Raw genomic sequence first — 21918 nt, 5'->3', positions numbered from 1 at the left:
CAGTTCTATTGGTCTCCTGACTTAGATGTTTTCTGACCGTTTGGGAAAACCCTGAGTCATCTTTCTCCTTTTTTTTTTTTTTTGGCCTTGCACTTGCTAGGCAGGCGCTCTACCACTTGTGCCACACCGCCAGACCTTGCTTCATCCTTTAAGACAGTTGGAACAGGCTCTCTTCTGCGATCATCAGTCTCTCACATCTCAGTATTCCCATAGCACCTTGCAGAGCCCTAAGTGGCAGCATTAAGCACATTGTCCCTAAATCATTATCATCCCTGTGCCCCCTCCTGGATCCTCCTGCATCCTCTCTACTTGGTGTATTATAGGCATGTTGGGGAAATAAACAAATGAGTAACTAAATAATGAAGGATTGACCTGGAAATTGATGATTGACGATTGACTGATTGCACAGGAAATAATCAGGATCAAACTGGAGAGGGAGGGCAGCTGTCACTAAATTGCTCAGAGCATTCTCCTGATTTGGCTGTGGGAAAGGCAGGGGTTGGTAGAGAAGGAAGCAGATCTGCAGCCAGTAAAGAGGGTAGGAAATGCTAGCACAACGGCACGTCCCTGCACAGGGTGCCTCTCTTCCCAAGGGATGATATGGTATTCTTAGTCTTACCCATCACCCCCTTGAAGGGGAAGAGAGGGGCAGCCCTTGCTCTGGGTGTGACAAGTGTCACCTCCCACGGAACTCTAGTAATGGAGGACCAGCCATGAAAATGAGACTGCAGATTTCCTTCACATCATCTCCCCTTTATCATTTTGTCCCCTTTGCCCAATCTTGTCGAGTAGATTCCATTATGCCTCCTCCTAATAACGTTTGTTTCTTCCATTAGGTCAGAATATGCCATGCACGTCATGCCCTGGCCAACAACGTGTGCTGTATGTGCTCCATCTTTGTGTTTTGTCGCTCTTCGTGTCCACGGCCAGGTTCTTTTGGTGAGTGCCACTCTCCTTTCCCTCCCTCCCCCCCTGCACACAAAAGAATGGCCACTAGGAAGCCTGGGACTGACAGGGAACACCTCTCTTCTGGCTCTTTCTCAGATGGCAAACCACTTTGAACCCTGGATTTCAAAGACCATAGGGGAAGAAGCAATCTAGGAACAGGTAAGGCCCGGGAACAGAAGGGAAGGAACCTATGTGTATTGTGCACCTGTCCTGTGTGATGGTATCGGTACTATGGGCAGATGAGGAAATGGAGAGGAATCAGCTTCCCTAGGACTCCTCAGCTCCCCATGCCAGAGTTCAGATCTGCCCACCCCAGTACCTCATCTTCCTCCCCTGCTCCATCACAGCTGTGGCTGTGATCTTCCTAAGGGCCTAGGGTACTGTGAGGTGGGAAACACTTTGGGTGTCCAAAGGAGCAGGTGAGTGTGGGTCTGATTTAGTAGTCTCCAAGGCCAAAGGGGTCCAGTCCAGCCATGGGGTTTCCTGGTACTCTTCTCGTCATGATATTGCCCACTAGATCCAGAAGTTTTAGAGCTGGGATGAAAGGAACAACAGGAAACCCCAGGAGCTGGGGGTGGGAGGACAGTTGAGGAGTTAGCAGAGGCTCTGCCCTAAACAGTAAACAGAGGTGGACGAGGGCCAGGCTCCCCTCCCTGGAAACCACCAGCAGATGCTCCCGTGGGATTGGGAAAGGCCCAGACACATGGAAGACGGTATCTCCAAGAGAGGGGGCTACTTCCCCACCAGGGTGAAGCTCAAAAAAGTCTATTTTTCATTTTTCTGCTTATCTGTAATGCCTCTGTTTTGCTAGCGCTATTGACATGTGCACACATTACCTACAGTGCCACAATACTGGCCGATCACAGCACTGCTCACATGTACAAAGCCACAGACTGAACACCTATATTAATTAATTCATCAGTCATTCAGCAAATGTTTGAGGAGCTACTATGGGCTACATGCTGGGGATAATCAAATGAATAAGACACTCCCTTCCAGAGGAGAGGCCACAGGTAGTCAGATGTGCATCATGGTAGCAGAAGTCATCTGTGACATATAGTGTAGGCGGTCCCCAGGGAGGAAGGTGATCCTCTTGAAGATGGAGGTAGAAGATATCCTGGCAGACAGGGCATTTTGCTGGGTCATGAGAGGCAGGAAGTTACCAGTCAGAACGGATGGGAAGGGGTTTGTTCCTAGGCAGAGCAAACAACAGAAGGAAAATAACAGAGAAAGTGAACCACCTGTTTGGAGAATGGAGGCCTGGTGGGTGGTTTACCTAGGGAGCTGCTGAACACTCCTGATGGTGCAGTAAGGGGTCAAACACGGAAGAGTGGAGCCAAGAAGTTATTTTTATGGCAATAAGGCGGACTCTCATGTGTTCTAACATGACGCCTCTGAGAAGCAGAGGCCTCGCTGTGAGGCAAGGCCCCTCAGTGAGGTATAGGACCTTCCCCCTCAGTGAGGCTCAGGCTTCTCAGTGGGCACGGGCCTCTCAGTGTGGTATAAGCCCCTTTGTGTGGTATAAGCCTCCTTTATGAGGTCAGGCACCCAGTGAGAGGTTCAGGCTGGCATGAGGGAGTTGTGTCCACTCGTACCACATAATTTCTAGATCTCATTATCCTTTGACTTTCTATGAGTAAAACCAAATGCAACTTAGCTAACAGGTTCACAGTGATTATTATTCGCAAGCCTTAAACTTGAACCAGACTCTGCTTCTGGCTTAGTATATATGAAAGCGTTGCTGCTCTACCCAGATACCCTGTGGAACACTTCCGAGGTGACAGGTGTGAGTGTGTGTAGTGTGAGCATGTCTCTGTGAGTATGTGAGTGCATGGGCATATGTGTCTGTGTGTGTGAGTGTGTGTCTCTCTGCCTGCCCTGCTGCTCCTGCCCTGACTAGTCCACCCACCTTGGGAGCACTTCTCTGAATCAGTTACTTGGATACAAATCCTGTCTGAAGGTCTGCTTCTGGGAAAACTGACATAAGGCCCTTACCTTCAGGACCACAGGGAGCAGGCCACAACTGCAGTTCTGCCAGCCCGGGCCACACTCTGACTTTCTTGCAGGGCTGACAGATATAGCAAGTTAAAATTCAGGGTGCCCAGTTAATTTGAATTACAATAAACAACAAATGTTTTTTTTCTTTCGACTGGGTATCACTCTGCAGCCCAGGCTGGCCTGGATGTAATTCTCCTGCCACAGCCTTTGGAATGCTGGATTACAGGTAAGCATTACTGCCCAATCACACATTTATTTTTAATGAATAGGCTTCATGAAATATTCTGAATATATTCATACTACAGTATTCATTGTTTATCTGGGATTCAAATTTAACTGAGTATTCTGGGGTTTTTGTTCTCTTTTCTTTTCTTTTGCAGTGCTGGGGATCAAACCCGGGACCTTGCTAATGCCAGGCAAGCAATCTAACCACTGAGATATATCCCCAGCCCAAGTATTCTTTATTTTATGTAGCAATTCTAGATGCTTTTGTTTCTGTGGATCCCTTCTTTTGTTAGAGAAAACAAAACTACACTTACAACTACACTGGTAGGAAGATGACTGTAGCTCAGATTGGATTCATTATTTACATACTCAAGATTGTTATCTTCCTTTTTCTTCTACTTTAAAAGAAATTAAAAGCAAAACATGTTCAGGAAAAACAAAAAAGGGTTTGTGGCGTGGCTCAAATGGAAGAGTGCCTGCCTAGCAAGCATGAGGCCCTGAATCCAAACCTCAATGCTGAAAAACAAAACAGAACCATGTTTATGGGCGGCTGAACGCACCATAGGCTCCAACTACTCTACCTGTGTTAGTCAGCTTTCTGTAACTATAACAAAACAACTGAGATAACCAACTTATAAAAAGAAAAAAGGTTATTTTGCTTCATAGTTTTGGAGGCTCTAGTCTATGATAATTGGCCCTGTTACACTTGGGCCTGTGCTGTGGCTACACACAATGGTGGGAGCATATGGCAAAGCAAAACCACTCGTCTCATGGCCAGGAAGCAAAAGGGAGGAAGAAAAACAGTCTGGGGACCCATAATCCCTTTGAAGGGCACTCTTCCTATGACCGAAAGACCTCCCACTAGGGCCCACCTCTCAATGGCACCACCCTGGGGCACCAATCCTTTAATACATGCACCTTCAGGCACAATTACAATCCAAACTAACTACAGTGCCTACTGTTCCAGGGGATAATTCAGCCCTGTGCCAGCTTATAAAGAGCCTGGGATGCTGCAATTAGATGTGACTGTTCTTCCTTCATCGACTGTGTAGAAACGAGTGCTGTGTGATCAGACCCTGGTCGAGACAGCATGGGGAAAAAGATAAAGAATAGACTATTTGACTGGGGAGAAGATGGTCACCATGATTGACACGAGGCACTAGTAGGGCTTATTCATTTGAAGGTCTATACTCGTGCTCAGCAGGTTTCCATCGTGCAAGGCTGTAGCCTGGGCACAGGTAGTGTGGTGTAATGGACTTACGTAGGTAGGTCAGAGCCGCTGCTGGGCTCGTCTCCTCCCCATCAGAGCACCAGGGCACCATCTGGCAAAACACTAGGGTCTAGCTCCTATCAGGTGAAGCACAGAGATATTCTGGCACTGTATAGCCTGCTGCCTGTTTTGATAAATAAAATTTTATTGAACGTGGGCAGGCCTGTTTGGCTCCATACTATGTATGGCTTCCTTTGTGCAGAGTTGAGCAATTGGAGTAGGGAGCAAACATCCCACTCCACTATGCCTAAAATATTTACTGTGTGGCCATTACAGACTAAGCTTGGCAGCTTCTCTTCCTAGGCTACGGGGAAGTCACAGTGTGGGATTTTGTGAGAAACTGGTGTTTCTGAGTATATGAAAGTTAAAATAGAGCCTGCCCCTCAGTCCTTACTGACTGTATCCAGGATGGACTGGATATCTCCTTCCCTGGCCCCTCCCATCCAAACAAAAACTTAACAAGTCCTCCCCAGGTAGATGGAAAATGACTTATCTCTTTGTGTTATTGGGGAAACGCAGAAGAAAGACTTGTCCAGGTGGTGTATCTGGATTCAAATGGAAAACCCACCTCACAAAGGCCGGGGTATATTCTTGGTGAGAGCCACTGGGATAGGGGCAAAGGGTTGGGGACAACAGAGAGGAAAGTTGCTTCTGGAAGAAGGGTGGCCACGTTGTTCAGAGAGTCCTGCTTGCCTTTTCACAGTCCTATAAATCATCTGTGGTGTTGGATGGGTATCTTACCTGACCTAATTAAAACTCAGATTGCTATTTTAACTGAGAAAAATAGTACTTTCAACTGCTTTAGAAAGAAGAAAAGAATAAACATTATCAAGTACATCTCTTAGAAGATTAGGACAAAAAAATCCAGGAGGAGGAGCTTCAAAGCTGTTTTTTATTTTCCCTGGCTTTGAAATACATAGACAGTCCTGATAATTTTATCTTCCTGGAAATATAGCAAATAAAGTCTATTTACTACTCCCGGGCAATTCCGTACATAAATTAAAACATACACACACACACACACACAACACAAAACACTTTAAACCAAACCTCCCTTAACTCTCAAACCCTTCATTTCTCTTCCTGTGGCGAAGGCTTTATGCCGCAGATCAATGCAATTCAAAAGTTTTGGAGGTGATTCTGTTTTGCATACCTTGCTATTTGATGAGATCTCAGATGACCATTTAAAGAACAGCTTACATGCTGTCTTGCCTAGATCTCAGGGAGACTTCAGATGAGCGATGGCTAATAGAGAGAGAAATATATTTCATCTACTTTCTCTAAGTCAGCTTTTCAAGTTAGTTCCAACACACGACTTAGTAAATTTATGAAAAATCTTTTTTTTAACCTCAAGGGTGGTATTTCTATTTCTCGTCACATTTAGTAGGAGAGTTGCTTTTCCCATTTATTAAAAAAAAAAAAAAAAGGCTTTCTAGGCACAAACTGTGCTACAAAAAGCACATGGAAAGATGGGCTGATCCCCTTGACTGTATTTCTAAATGTGCTGGGTTTAGAATGGGATGCAATACTCCAGTAGCCTTAATTAGAATTTTTTCAGGCAATGAGCCAATGGCTCACACTTATAATTCTAGCGATTGGGAAGCTGATATTGGAAGGATTGAGGTTCAAGACCAGCCTGGGCAAATGGTTTTGAGACCCCCCCCCATCTCCAAAATAACCACACCAAAGTGGACTGGTGGAGTGGCTCAAGAGATAGAACACCTGCTTTGCAAATGTGAAGCCCTGAGTTTAAACCCCAGTCCTGCCAAAAAATATATATATATGTTTTCAGGCAGCAACATCGGAAATACATTGCTTCATAGCCCTAGAAAACATCCAGTTGGGCTGGTGGAGTAGCTCAAGTGGTAGAGTGCCTGCTTAGCAAGTGCAAGGCCCTGAGTTCAAATCCCAGCACTGCAAAAAAAATCAATTAGTTAATTAAAGAAATCTATTTTGGTAGAGACCAGAAAAAAATTTTTATAAGACTCTTACTATGTAGCCCAGGCTGGCCTTGACCTCTTGACCTCTTGATCCTCCTGTCTCAGTCTCCTAATTATAGGCATCACCACACCAGGCTAGGGCTAGAACATGCATTTAAAAATATATGATTCATTACCTTTTTTCTTTAACCAAATCATTTATTAGTCACCACCCCCATCCCAAATAGGCCAGATCTTAGGCTTAAAACTAGGGATAATGAGATTAAACATATATTTCTTGTCATTAAGTTGCTCAGATTCCAACAGGGAAGATGGACACAGAAAAAAATTACAATACACTGCAGTGAGTTTGTCCACAGACCCTCTTCCTAAAGTTTCCTCTTGCTGCCAATGGAGTATGTCAACAAGATTGATTGGTTGACTGCTTGACAGATGGATCCCCAAGCCTCATTCCTAAAAGGGACATTATCAACAGAATTCATCAAATGGTATAGCAAAAGAGCACATGAACAGATTAAGTGGAAGTTAGCTGACTCTCCTGCTTTCTGCCAAAGAGGATGAATTTCTATCTCAACACTTCCGTGAAGACACAGCACCCTGATGGAGCAGTGATAGCTTCCTTTTCCAGGCCACAGATGTTAGCTTGCCTTTACCCACTATCCTCCACTTTCTTTACTATCTCAAGAGCTAAGAAGCAGGAAAAAAAATTATTGTTCCCTAGTAATTGCAAGAGGTGAAGAGAGGAATGGGAACGATGCGGACAGACGACCAGCCCTGGAAGCCCTACCCATCAGTTTCCCACACACACAGTTCAGACATGACCAACTTCCCCTGATCCCTAACTGCAAATTTAGGGAGCATTTGGCTGCAAGCAACTGAGTATAAACAATAGGGGGTTATTTTCACTGTAGAATAATAAATGTAGAAGTATTGATTCCTAGCAAAGGGCAGGTTTGTTATTCAAAATACTTAACCAATATCAAATCAGAACAAAGCCTCACCATTAACAGTCAGAGTTGGTTAAATTTTGTCCCAGTTTGGGGTTGACTCAGTAGCTCAATGATGTCTGAGCTTGAGGTCAGCTTTTGAGAAATTCTCTTGGCCTTCCTTTTGTGGTGCCAAGATGGCTGCCGCAGCTCCAAACATCACTTTCTTATCAAACAATAAAGAGTAAAAAGCAAGAAGGAAGGAATGAACATCTCTTTCAGTGCACTTGTGTTTTTATCAGGGAAAGCTTTCCCAGAAGTTCCCAGCAGATTTCCTCTTGGTATGTCTGCCAGGATCAGGTCATACGTCCATCTTTTTTTTTTTTTTGGTTTCTCTTCGAAATGCTGGGGATTGAACCCGGGCCACTGTTCATGCTAGGCATGTGTTCTACTGCTGAGCCACACCCCTGCTTCCACATGTCTACCTTTTAAACCAAAGATAAGCACAGGAAAACAGGAGTACATGGTTAGCTTGGACCAATCACAGTTCGTTCTCTGGGGCTCCAGATGGTCCACCTCTGTACATTGCTGCCTGTTCTGGAAACAAATTAGTGTAGAGAAAAGCAGACGGTGAGGGGCAACGAGGAAGAGCTATCAGGAAAACAGCCAGCAATGTCTGCCACTTTGACCTTTCAGTGAGAAGCAACTCTTCAGTTTTCAGTTGTGTCCCATGGGTCACATCTGGGGGAGGGAGAGGGGATCTTGCCACTACCAGGGCTAGTCCTTTCTCTTGTAGGTCTGTGCATTTGGCTCTGGAGATCTTCAAGGTCATGACTCAAGATCAATTCACACATCCACATTGAATGCTTGAGACCCCTGATCTCAGTAACTGTGGGTAGGAGGTCATCATGGTTCACTACTGTCCTCAGTAGGTCACATTTGTGCCCTAGATTTACAAAGTTTGATTTACAGTCCTTATGCCTCAAAGCTCAGGCTGTCCGTCCTACCACTTTCATGTGCGCAGGGCCTTAGGAAGTCAGCAGGAGCCCATGAAACTACAGGGCAGACGTACCAGCATCGTGAGTTTCCAAAAAAAAAAAAAGAACATTTTGTTAGTTCAAAATGAAATATCCATAGGGGGAAAAAAGGAACAGAGAAAAGCTAAACAAAACCTTTGTTTTGTGATCTCTCCTTCTGTAAAATGCAGGAACGCTCACCAAGGTATGGAGAGAAGAAATCGTAGGTAATATTTGGAATATAGGAACTCCATTGGCCCTAAGAACTGGGCCTCATGTAAGTCAGGCTGTGAATAACTCCTCTATCGGTCTGCCTGTTCCATAAAGGGCTCTGTTCCAGGTCACACGTGACACTCAAGGCCTGAGTCAACCAGCCCCTTTGTGCAGGCTGATCACAAATATGGCCCTTGTGTGCCACACCTGCCTTTCCCTGAGCCTCCATCAAGAGATGGAGTCCGTTTCCTTGGACCCTTAATCCAGGATGCCCTCTTGACTTGCTCTGTCTGAAAGACTATAGTGAAGGTGACCCTGAGCCATTCAGAATCCAGCCCCCACACTTCCTCTTGTTCTCTGGGAACCCTGCCACCTCTAAGAGAAGAGACAGGCTAGCTAGCCTGCTGAGTACTAATCACCTCATGACTCAGTCACACCCATGGCTGTAGCCAAAAGCCAACAATCCCCAAACATCAGCCAACCTGTCAGCTGGCAAGAGAGGCTTGAGCAAGCTAAGCCAGGATCAGCCTCGTCTAGCCCAGACCAGAAGAACGGCAGTAAAGCATGAACTTGTGAGCAGTACTAACTGGCTGTTTTTTATAAGCCATTAACTTTTGGGGTGGTTTGTTATCTAATAATAGCAACTGACCTCCCATCACTTACAGAAACAACCAAGCCTCTTCCCAACCTAGCCTCACTTTTTTAGAGAAAGTGTTAGATACCAGTGAGCTGTGTCAGCACCTGTGGCTCAAGATAGCATGTTGCAATGAATTCTCTCAAAAGTCCCATGGGGAGGGGGGATTAAAAAAAAAAGTTTCATCAGGTGCTGCAACTGCCTTTCCCTGTGCCTCATACCTGTAATCCTAGCTACTTGGGAGGCAGAGATCAGGAGGATCGAGGTTTGAAGTCAGTCCCGGGCAAATAGTTTGTGAGTCCCTAACTTGAAAATAACTAACACAAAAACGGGCTGACAGAGTGGCTGAGGTGTTAGAGCACCTGCTAGCAAGTGTGAAACCTTGAGTTCAAACCCCAGTATGGCCAAAAAAAAAAAAAAAGTCTCATAGGTGATATTAGAGTTTCCTGCACCTTGATGGAGTCCACAATTCCTATAGAAATTCAGGCTTCCAACCTGGATTAACTCCCTCCACCATTCCCTACCCCAGTGCTGGAGATGAAACCCAGTACCTACATGTTACCGATGTAACTGAGTTACATCTCTAAGCTATTTATTTGTGGCAGTTGGGGAGGTGTTCAAACTCAGGTAAGTTCTCAACCATTTCAGCCGTACCTTCAGCCCTCCAGTTTTGTTTTGTTTTTTAAGATGAGGGCTCAGTACACTGTCCTGCCTGGCCTCAAACTCACAATCTTCCTGCCTCAGTCTCCTAAACAGCTGAGATTACAGGCGTGTACCACCACACACCATCAGTGGATTAACTTCTTAGTGTTAGCAAACAGAATTCTGCTAAAGTCATTATCTGTTCAAGCTATCTAGGATCAAAAGTTGAACATGAAAACATAAATCCTTGTCTTCCAGTTTGGTGCTTTTCAGGAACAGTGTCACTCGCCTAGGACTCTGATCCACTCTAGACACATCTCTTGGCTTCAGACTTTGCAAGCCGTCTCAAACTCTCGATCCAACTCCACACAGAGATACAATGCCCTGCCAGTCTATGGCATCCACGTCCCCTGAGCCAGCTGAACACTCCCTTCTCTACTGTTCCTGTAGCTGCCCCAACACTTGAGCAAACCCATCATGTCTAGTGCCTGGGCGGCCCATTCTTGTTGACTCATCTGACCCTCCTGACCCACCCTGTGCCCAGGTTGGAGGATGGTGCTCCTAACTCGTGTAGCAGAGAATGGGCATGAAGGTTGGGAAGAGGCTTGATCAGAAAGCTACCCTAGCCTTTTCATGTGAACCTTTGGGGTGGGGGAGGAAGGGCAAAGGGAGGTTGAATTTGATCAGTGCATGCTGGATGCTTGTGTGGAAATATCACATTTGAACCCCTTCCTATATATAATTAATACATGGTAATCAAAAGAAAGATTTTAAAAATAAATAAATAAATAAATATAACACATTGTTAAAATCTTAAAAATAAATACAGTGGACTCCCAAGAGTAAGAGGCTATAAACCAGCTTTTTGAGAAGTGAAGTAAATCAGGTGCGTTGGTCCAAACCATTTTTTTTTCCATCATTAAATGTTACACAAATTATAGCCTAGAGACCTAAAAAATCCATTTACGTAAAAGCTCAGGTAGGAAAAATGTCAAGATAAAAATGACAGGTTTGGCCTATGGAACTTTCAATGATTCATTGCCTCCGCCCCCGGCCCCAAGCTCCTGCTTGATATATGCACTGTTTTCTTATGTGTAGACTTCTCAAATCAACTTCAAGGAATCCCTTTCTTATTCCTTTTACCTTTGTTCCCCATCTCCTCTCTTTCCTCCTGAAAACACTGTTTAAAAATCTGCAAGAGATAGGTGAGGTCTGGTGGCTCAAGCTTGAAATCCTATCTACTACAGAGGTGGAAATCAAGAGGTTGGAGGTTTGAGACCAGTATGGGCAAAAAAAAAAAAAAAGTTATTAAGAACCCATCTCAACCAATGGCTGGGTGCAGTGGTGTGTGTCTTGTCATCCCAACTACTTATGGAAGCACAAACAGGAGGATTGTGGTCAGGCTGGCCAGGGCATAAAGTGAGGCCCCATCTCAAAAATAACCAACACAAAAAAAGGCAGGAGGTGTGACTAAGTGACGGCCTAGCAAGTGTGAGGTGGTGAGTTCAGTTCTCACTATTGCCAACAACAACAACAACAAAAAGATTGCAAAAGAAAGTCTGGCCTGTAATCCCAGTGAGAGGATGGTGAGTTCAAGGCCAGCCTTGCCTATGTAGCAAGACCTTGTCTAAAAAAAAAATCTGCAGGAGAGTCCTGAATAGGTAGGTTTACATTAGTAGGAAGTTTTTTGGACGATTTTCTTCCCCCTCATGAAAAGGGCCGTTGAAGTTTTCCTCTCTCCTAGGGAGACAGGAGGGGGACTGCTGGAGTTTCCTGAGGAAGGCAGCCACTCAGCCAAACTCAGAAGTGTGAAGCAGAGTCCTGGAGTCCCAGGCTCTGAGATAATGGGGACCTTGTTCTGCTAACCACGCTCCTACAGAAAAGAAGCGTCTCTCACCAGGACCCTCGAGTTTCGCACAAAGGCGAGACTGAGAGTCAGAAAGCATCTACCACTCTCTGCACAGATCTGGGATGTCTCTGCTGGACGCTCACTTTTGGGCCACTTTGGCAGTGGGAGTTGGCTCTGGAAAGTAGTGTTTCTTTTTCTTCCCCTCCTTAAGTATGGGAAGCTTTGGGGCCGCAGGAGCTGTGTTCTATAAGTCAGACTCCAAGGAGTCTGAAACCTGGTACCACGTGCCACTCCAGATAAAAATGGAATTGAATGAGAGCACCCCAGGAAGAAGCCACAGTCCTCCCAGTTCTGGGAAGGTGACCTAATCTTTCTGTGTGCGCTTCACTTTCTTGGAAAACAGGGTTAATTATAAGTCCAGAAAATACTGATGAAATATTAGATTGCATGATGCAGGATATTAAGTAAGACACACTTTGGGCATCAACACCAGTAGCTAGGATTATGTTTGACACTTGTTTGCATTGTGCTAAGAAATGACTCCAAAGATCTCTGGGGCTCATAGGACTAAGTTTTTGCTCATGTAACTGGGCCATTGTAGGGTGGGCACCATTACGCTCAAAGTGCCCTTGACTTTGGGACTGGGGTTGTCAGAGTGTCTCCTACCTGGGGCATTGCTGGGCTCATGGCAGAGAAATGGACACAGTGGTTCTCAAACCTTCTACTTAGAAGTGGCCCAGGTCACCTTTGCTAAGTGTTCATTGGCTCAAGTCTCTCCTAATAAAGCAAGAATATGTAATCTTCCCACACAGAGAAAGCCAGAAGCAAATAGGAAACTGTTCCTCTCTCACAAAACAAGCCCGCAAAGAGTCTGTCTTCAGCAAACCAGAATCTCCTGACACCAGACAGCACTCCCGTCATTCTGTTCTGGTGTCTGTTCTTGGCATGTTCCTTTCTTTTTTCTTTTATTATTAGTAGTGGTATTTTGATGGTATTGGGGTTTGAACTCAGGGCTACACACTTGCAAGCAGGTGATTGACTACTTGAACCACACCTCCAGTCCGTTTTGCTCTTGTTATATTGGAGATGGAGTCTCTTGACTATTTTCCTTGACTGGCCTTGAATTGTGATTCTCCTGATCTGAGCCTCTCAAGTGGCTAGGATTACAGGTGTGAGCCACTCGGCTGTTATTTTCAAATGATAGTAGAGAAGTGTGTGTCCCTTATGACTGGAAGGGAAGGGAGGGTCCCCATTAAATGGGAAGGTGCAGTCAGGGTCCTTAGCTGAGGGGATGGGGGAAGCAGAACGAATAGGACTTAATACGCCTTGTCAAAGTAAGGGAGATGAAAAAGAGGAAGCAATGTAAAAAAGAATCAGCATAAAATAGAAGCAATAAAAATCACATTTACGGACTTTGACACCAAACAGGTCCCAAGTGAAGAGCTTGTGGAACACAGTAGGTTGTGTAGAAGGGACCTGTGACATGAGTGAAATCACACCTTCCTTGTTAAGGCAGCCAAGATGGGGGTTGAGGGGGTCACTTTATCTTCCTGTTTTCTGAGGTCCCTGGTGGCTCCTTTTGTTGTTTTGTCTGTCTCTCTCAAGTACTTTTCACAGATGGAGATGTAAGAATGTGTTCGATTGCTTTTTTTTTTCTTTTCTTTTTTGATGGTTCAGGGATGTGAACTCAGGACCTTGTGCTTGCTAGGCAGGTGCTCTACCACTTGAGCCATGCCCTCAGCTTCCCTCCCACACCTCTGCTCCTCTTTAGTTATTTTTCAGATAGGGTCTCAAGCTTTTTGCCCAAGGCCGCCTCAGACTGTGATCCTCCTACCTCCACCTCCTGAGTAGTTAGGATTACAGACATGAGTCACCACACCAGTCCGTGCTCTGAATTCTTTTATATGTGCACATACCTTTTGTTCTGTGCTTCTCCCGAGTCTTCTTAAGTGTGTTTATTAATTTTGGGCTAAAGTTGATGCTTGCCCCTATTGCACGAGGCCTAAATGCATTGGTTCTGCTCATCTTCCCAGAACCTGGGGCCTCAGCCCACACATCCTGTCTGGCCACTCAGCAGTCACATGTAGACAGCAGCCGAGGAATCTCTGCAGGATTGTGTAGCTGCTTCTCCCCTTAGTCTGTCTGATGCTGAACTCCAGCTCCTACTGGACCCTCAGAGGAGAAAGTCTTCTTCCATTTCTGTCAAGGCCCAAAACCTCGCCTAAGGCTGAGTCTCCATCTCTCAGAAATCCCTGGCTCAGGAGTGCCAGTAGCCCAGTGTGAGGACCCCAGGCTAAGAGCCTGGTTCCATTGTTAGTTCCTCCAGTCAGATGTTTGGACAGGAGACTATTCTGCCCCTTTCAGCTGCACAAAGAAGCAAGGCCTCAGTGCCTTGTGAACCCTAGGACCAGATGCATCAGTAACTATTCTCAGTGTAGGAGCAGCTTGTTGAGAAATACAACTGGCACCCTAAGGCTGGGCAGGTGACTCCCTAGACCCCAGCCACGAGCACACCTCCAGTTCAGGCTGTGGGTGTCCAGTTCCTTTCTTTGGAAAGCATGGTGGGAAAAAGGAACCACATGGCTCCACTGGACAGCACCAGCTCTGCCTGGTGGGGAGGCCTGCCCCAGGCAGGCCATCGCCTGGCTTTCGGCTTCCTGAAGCAACTAGTGAAGAAGCCCAGTGTCCCAGGGGATGGGGTGGGGACAGGAAATGCCTCTATGAATGGCTTCACACAGCAGTCCTTGTTAGATACACCTCTGCACAGGCCTAACTGTACATACACATGGTCAAAAAGAAATGGGAACCTTTTGTTTTTATTGGTCCTCAAACATAGGGCTGCATTTTAGTTTTAGAAGAATTCTGCAGGCAGCCCAGTTCTGTGGTATTGACTTTTCACTGACAAGCTCACTGAAGTCAGATGTGGTGCCATTCCACGGCATGTGGCCTACAGGTCATACTTTAAATTTCAGCACTCAAAGTCAAGGTGAAATGTGCCCAGGGAACCCAATGCTAACTCAATTAAACACCATAATTATAAAGTGCTTCCTTTCCCACTACATAGTGTTGGTGGGACACATTTCTGCCAGGACCGATCTTTGGGTGACAGCTTGAATCCTAATCCAAGGTCTCTACTTGCCTAGAAATGTCACAAGGCAGTGGCGGGGGTGGGGCACCGCAGGCTTTTGTTGATTCTTCTTTTACATAAGGAGCTCACTGTGCCTTGGTCCCCCACTTCTCTGCCTCCTGGTCAAAAAGGAACCCAGGATTCCTTGCTCTGGTCCTTTTCTTTGTTTCTTTGCTTTTCGTTTTGTTTTCTGGAGACAGGCTCTCCCTAGGTAGCCCAGGCTGGCCTCAAATTTATAGCCTTCCTGCCTCAGCCTCTTAAGCGCGGGGATTACAACTGTGTACCAGCATGCCTGGCTTGCTGTGTTCCTTTTTCAAGCGATTAGGTGGGAACTTCCTGGAGAGAGGAAGAGGAACTCTGGAGGAGGACGCAGACACAGAGCACAGGAACCAACCACAAAGGGGATGGTCAAGGTTTAGTGCAAGGGCTGTGTGTGTTAGTTTTCAATGCAGTGTAACAAATCACCACAAACATAGTGGGTTAAGACCACACATTTATGTGATCTCAGGTTCTGTGGTCATGAATCTGGGCGTGGCCTGGCTGGGTCCTGTGCCCATGGTCTTACAGGCTGCAATGAAGGTGCCAGCCAGTCTGCACCCTCATCTGGAGACTCAGCTAAGAAATAATTTGCTCCTCAATTTATGTTAGGGGAAAAGGTTACTCATTTCTTCGTGATTGTATGAGTGAGAGCTGTGTTCTTGGCTGTGGCTACAGGTGGTCCTCATGATCCCTTCCTGGCCCTCTCCATAAACGGTCACAACAGGGCTGCTTACTTCTTTAAGGCCAGGGCTGCTTACTTCTTTAAGGCCATCAGGAGACTCTCTTGCTTCAGTTGGTTAAAACAGAGTTTACAGAAGGCACATGATCTTGGGGAGTGACACGTGTCACTACTGCCATGCTCTATGAAATAGTCACAGTTCTGCCCATACTCAAGGGGCCAGGCTCATACAAGGACATGACTTGCTCATTGGAGGTCACCTTAGGGAGTGTTGCTACCACTCACAAACTACTGCCTGGGTTTGGATCTTGGCTCCTCCTCTTATAATTTATTTGTAAAGTGGGGTCGATCCGATAGGATTCTTGGGAATATCAAATAAAATAGTTCATCTCAAGTGTTCCACAGAGCACGTGGCATACAGTTAAATACTCAATAAACGTTACGTGTGATAATGGTGGTGACAAATGCTACTATTTGCACTGTGAGACCCTCAGGTCTGTCTTGGTTATTAAGAAGCAGAGAAGTAGCTGGCTGTGGTGTTCATTCCTATAATCTCAGCACACAGGAGGCAGAGGCAAGAAGAGCTCAAGTTCAAGGCCAGCTTGGGCTACATAGCAGGATCCAGGCCAGCCTGGAGTATGATATTTTCTCAAAAAAAAAAAAATCAGAAAATAAAAGAAGTAGAGAAGTAACTCATACTACAGCTGCCTTCATCCCTGGCCACAAAACACTGTGAAAACCAGAGTCCCATGATTCTCTGCCCCAGAAACCTCTGGGGAGACCCCAGCACGTGTTAGATGGTGAGCACGCTCAGAGAATGGCAGTGCTGAGGCAGGACATTCTGCTTATCTGCTGTGAGTCCTGCAGTGGCCGAACTCATGGGCCAGTGGCCTCCCTGGTTCAGGTGGGAGAAACTACAGTGAGCATCTGTCCTGGTGTGGCCATGATTAGCGTCTCACCCACAGGAAGCTCTCCTGTAACCTACTCCTACATTTTGTACCTACAACTCTGTTATCTGTCTCTTTGCCCAGAGTAATGGGAGCCATTGCTTAGGACCACCAGATCCCATAAGTCCTGAGAGAAAAGTTTAAAAAGAAATGGCAAGCAAAATGCACACTCAACCTCTACCACCGTCACACCCACCAAAACACTCCTGTAACATACAAGCCAGTAATAATACCACCAACAACCAGTAGTGAGTTTTCCAAGTTTTGCTATACTGCACCGATCTGGACACTGACTTGTGGAGTGATGTGCCCTTCTGGCAGGGCTGCTTCCTGAGTGATGCATCATGGGAGCTCCATTGTCCTGCAGAATGTGTCCATGTGGTGCCCATGTGTGCGGCATGGTTCTGAAGAGTGCTCGGACACCTCAAGGTCAGTCTCTCAGGTGTAGTGTTCCTAGGCCTGGAACACACTGGACCCACGTATCTGCATTTTTTTCCTTTGATATTTTGGAAACTTGAAGTTTATTTCACAGAGTGGTAAAATTATTTCTCTCTCTGTCTCTTTTTTTTTTTTGTTCTTTGAAAGAACAGCTATACCACTTCTGGAATTCAAGGGAGTGATTGTTTCGAGATTTACAGGCTTGGAAAAACACACACATACACAAAGCCTCTTGCTTTATTTCAAAGGAGGAAGTGATCCTTCAATAACACCTAGGAGAATTGGATGGTGGTACTCATTGCTCTTGTGAAATCCATAGGCAGTCCTGTTGTGCAAAGGGGCAGGGGTCTGCGGTCTACTTAGCTTTCCATTTGGGGAAATTTCCTCTGGAGGATTTTCTTTAGATCCTTAAAGCCCTGTATTTATGATGCCTGGAGTTATATATCCCAAATAAGCCAGGCCACACAGCTGAAGGTCAAAGCTTGCGTTTCTGATCAGGAACTCACATCTCTCCTTCATTTGTTTATTCAAATAGGAGAGTGAGCAGCGCCATGTCCCAGGCAGTGTGCTAGCCTTTGGAGGTGGAACCACGAAGCCACAATGGACCCTTCTAGTGCAGAGGGTATAGACAGGAAAGTCCCAGCATGGGAACAAAGGGAGACATAGGATCTCATAGAGTGCTCAGCCAACACAGAAGGGGAAGGAAAACCAACCCAGCTTGGAGGAGAGACAGGGAAGGAGGAGGAACAGGGCAGTTTTTATATTATTATATTATCTCAATGAACAAATAAAATAAATGTCTAAAAATATATCAACACATATTTTCCAGTTCTAGTCATGGCTTTGTATACAGTTTCAACCTTAACTTTCCACTACAAATAACTATAAAGCAAGGGCAGGGGCGTGGCCCAAGTGGTAGAGCACTTGCCTGGCAAGCACAAGATCTTGACTTCAAACCTCAGTACCACCAAAAAAATATATATATATAAAAGTGGACAACAGCTACCAAGCAACTGACTTCCAGTGCTGGGCACCGGTGGCTCACGCCTGTAATCCTAGCTACTTGGGAGGCAGAGATCAGGAGGATCAAGTTTGAGGACAGCACAGGCAAATAGTTTGAAAGACCATATCCTGAAAATACTCAAGACAAAAAGGACTGGCAGATTGGTCCAAACTATACAGCGCTTGCCTAGCAAGTGTGAGGCCCTGTGCAGGGTATTGTGAGGAGGGAACTACAGGAAAGGGACTCCCGAAATCTGTGAGGCTTCCCTCCACACACCAGGACACAAGCTTAGACTGCTGGTGGCCAGGGCGACATTTCATAAGGTCTGGTTGAGATCAGCCTGTGAAGGACTGACAGTGGACAGAGAATGCAAAGACTGAAGGCCATATAGACCTTGGAGGTCTGACACAGTCTGAGTGAGAACATGGGGCAACCAGCGGAGACTCCAGTAGGACCTCATCTTAGGAATAAGAACCATAACCTCGGAGGAAGTGCTATGCCTAGGAATCTTGGCCCAAACTGACATAGATCTGCTTAATAGAGCCTCTAGCCAGACCTCAGCAAGAGCAAGACAACCCTGCAAAATGTACTGCCCACCCAAGTAAAAGTCAACCCTTTTAGAAACAGATGGAAAAGTCGAGAGGTGTAACATGCATCAGTCATAATGCTAAGACTGTACTAAACATTACTACCCACCGATTGGAGGTGTGGCTCAAGCAGTAGTGTGCCTCCTTTGCAAGAATGAAGCCCTGGGTTCAAATCCCAGTCCCATAAAAAAAAAATTGGTTTGGGTAGTTCCTTGGTTTGGGGCCTTTCAGTTCTTTGAGGTTTGGGTGGGAGCAGAGCAGCATCTAGTCTAGGGCTGACCTTGCTTGCTATTTGAGGCAAAGCTTTTCCGAGCATAGTCCTGGGTGCTCCAGCAGAAATGGGAACACTTCCCAGGCCTAGGTCAGCCTCAGAGGCTGTACACACCAGTGCTTGGGGATGTTCTCTCTTGGGTCCTAGAAAGCTTCCTTGAGTGACACACCAGCCAGGATTCAGCTGAAGACTCAAGAGAATTCTTCAAAGATCTCCTGTGCTCTAGCTTTTTCTCTCTCTGGCTCTGTTCTCTCTGACATTCTACCTGGTGAACTCTAACTAAGCTGGGCTCCCCAGACTCCCCACACCTTCAACTTGGGGTTACTTCTGGGCTCCTCCGGGTTTCCCTTCCTGTTCTGAGGCCTGGACGCTCTCGGCGCAAAGCTTGTGTCACTGCAGGAGGCTTATCTTATTTCTCCTCTCAATTGTCACTACCTTTGCGGAATATATATTAATATTATAATTATTACATACATAAAATGCATATTTTTTCATTGTTCCAAGATGAAAGGCAAATCTGGTTTCTGTTATTCCATCCTGAATTGAATTTTACAATGATAAATGCAACAAACAATTTAAAAAAATGGAAAAGTTTCTTGAAAACCAAAACTTTTTGAAATTGACCCAAGAAGTAAAAATATGAATCATTTTATATCAGCTAAAAAATTGAATTCAGGGGCTGGCAGAGTGGCTAAAGTGGTAGAGTGCCTGCCTAGCAAGCGCAAGGCCCGGAGTTCAAGCCCTAGCATCTCAAAAAAAATAAATAAATAAATTCAGGAGTCAGGTGCTGGTGGTACTTGCCTGTCTTTCCAAGCTACGTGGGAGGCAGAGATCAGGAGGATTACTGTTCCAGGTCAGCCAGGGCAAAAACGTTCTTGAGACCCCATCTCAATGGAAAAAAATTGGGTGTGGTGGTGCATGCCTGTCATCCCATTTACAGTGGGAAGCATAAAATAGGAGGATCCCAGTCCAGGCTGGCCTAGGCAACTAGCAAGACCCTAACTCCAAAGTAATCAGAGCCAAAAGGACTGGAGACATGGCTCCGGTGGTAAAGTGTGAAACCCTAAGTTCAAACCCCAGTGCCATAAAAAAAGAAAAAGGATAACACCTTACAAGCAGGTGATTGTGAAGGTTTTACAAAATGGTTGCAGGGTTAATTGCCAGTCTCCCACTCCTTGAAAGTGATCTCTGCGTCCTTAGCTCTGTCTTCCTAACATCTGGCACATAGTGGAGTTCATAGGGCTTTAGTGCTTTGCCAGACACACAGTAAACACTCAAGGAGTGCTAATTGCTATTGGTTCTAAATAAGCATTTGTTAAATAAGTAAACATTTGCATGAATAACTAATTGCCTAGATTGTTCTTTTACCAAATAAACAATGAATGCAGGGACAGCAGGTTACGCTTTTCTCTCCTGCCAAACAGCTCATGTGGGTGCAGCTGAACCGTGAAGGAAGCACCAGCCCTTCTGTTCACTGGTCTGCTCTGAGCAGGACTCAGAAGCAGGAAGGGCATCTAACCCAGGCACAGCGTGTTGAAATCTGATTCTTGACATATTTGTGCACAAAGCACAGAATCAGGGCTGAGGGTGTAGCTCAGAGGTAGATTGCTGACCTAATGTGCACAAAACCCTGGATTCTATTTCTATCACCCAATGAAGAGGGAGGGACAGAGAGAGAGAGAGAGAGAACGAGAGAGAGAGAGAAAGAGAGAAGGAAGGAAGAAAGGAAGGAAGAAAGGAAGGAAGGAAGGAAGGAAGGAAGGAAGGAAGGAAGGAAGGGAGGGAGGGAGGGAGGGAGCAGGGTGAGTGGGGTGGGGATGGTTTAGCAGTGTGTGTGAATGTGCATACATGTTTACTGCATCTTACTTCCTCTCACAGTGAAACCCAGCTGCAAATACGGTGAGGTCTCGGGGAGCTTAATGCAACACTTTGTGCAATATCACCTCATACACAAAGACTTAGGGTGGGCCATGTACACCGGGTCCTAGAATACCAGAAGGCCCTGAACTCTTCTGTGTCTCACTCTGCTGCCCTGTAGAGAGTGGTCCTGTGCATGGAGGCCGGGCACCAGTGGTTCATGCCTATAATCCTAGCTACTCAGGTGGCAGAGATTAGGAGGATCACGGTTCCAAGCCAGAATGAGGCAAATAGTTAAATAGTTCTCAAGTCCCTATCTCAAAAAAGAAGGGGTTTACACTAGGGAATGGGCTGCCATTGTGGATCCATGTGATTTTGGGTGCCCTGGCAGCATTCAACCCTTCTGTCACTATTTCAGTCACTAGCCCAAGGTCCTTGTCTGAGCCTGATTCTTCATTTGTCTGCCCAGGTCCTGTGTCCGTGTCCTCCTCCACCATCCTCCAGTATATTGATTGGTTTGTGTCCTTGGAAGGAAGACACCTGCCACTCCCAGCCCAGCTGCCTTGTCCAGAGAAGTCACAAGTCATGGACTTGACATTTGATCCTCTCAGCTTCTCTGCCTGTCAGGCAGACCCTACCCACTTTTCAGCAGAGTGGGGGGCAGCGGGGAGGGGGAGGGTGGGAGGGAGACTTGCACCAAGAACCTGTTGACCCAAGAAGCACCTGCTCAGACAACTAACATCACATTCTCTTTCCTGGAGGACATCTACCTCACCCGGCACAGTCACCACAATCCTTGTTCGGTAACTCTTAAAACCCTCGATCACAGGTTTTCAAAGCCTCGCTCATTAAAGGTAATTTTGATTTCTGTTTTTATGGTAATTCTTAAACTCTTAAGTGAAACTTGTTTGAAATGTCTGTCACTCTGTTATTACAGAAACAATATAACAAGAAATACATCTTGATGTAAGACTCTACCAGAAAAGATAAATTGTTCTTGAACTTAAATATTTGAACTTGAAAAAATATCAAGACAAAAAGATGAGAGAAAAAAAATGAGCCAATAGATAAGGAACATTAGAGGATCAAAGTAAGATCTAACCAACAGGCATTTCTGAAAAAGGAGGAAAGAAAAAAGTGAGAAGACATTATCAAAGAAATAATACAGGCAACTTGCTCAGAGGTCAAGGACACAGGCCTGAGATTGAAAGAACTCAGAACAATGAATGAAACAAAGCCTACAACCAGGAATAAGACTGTGAAATCAAAGGTCACCCCGGATAAAGTGAGGGCCCTAAAAGCTTCCGCC

At 45.7% G+C, this 21918-nt stretch overlaps 1 long non-coding RNA gene across 1 annotated transcript; it reads left to right on the top strand.

The window, feature by feature from the left end:
- Positions 1 to 1043: 1043 nt before the first annotated feature.
- On the top strand, positions 1044 to 21242 carry LOC141414046 (uncharacterized). Its single transcript, XR_012439149.1, has 3 exons — positions 1044 to 1107; positions 3116 to 3172; positions 21079 to 21242. It is a non-coding gene; the product is annotated as an uncharacterized lncRNA (long non-coding RNA).
- The last annotated feature ends 676 nt before the right edge of the window (positions 21243 to 21918 follow it).

The sequence above is a fragment of the Castor canadensis genome, chromosome 11 (genome assembly GCF_047511655.1).
Source record: "Castor canadensis chromosome 11, mCasCan1.hap1v2, whole genome shotgun sequence".
NCBI classification, from domain to species: domain Eukaryota; kingdom Metazoa; phylum Chordata; class Mammalia; order Rodentia; family Castoridae; genus Castor; species Castor canadensis.
The sequence above is the reverse complement of the archived record's forward strand: the minus strand, read 5'-3'. Positions and strand labels throughout refer to the sequence as shown.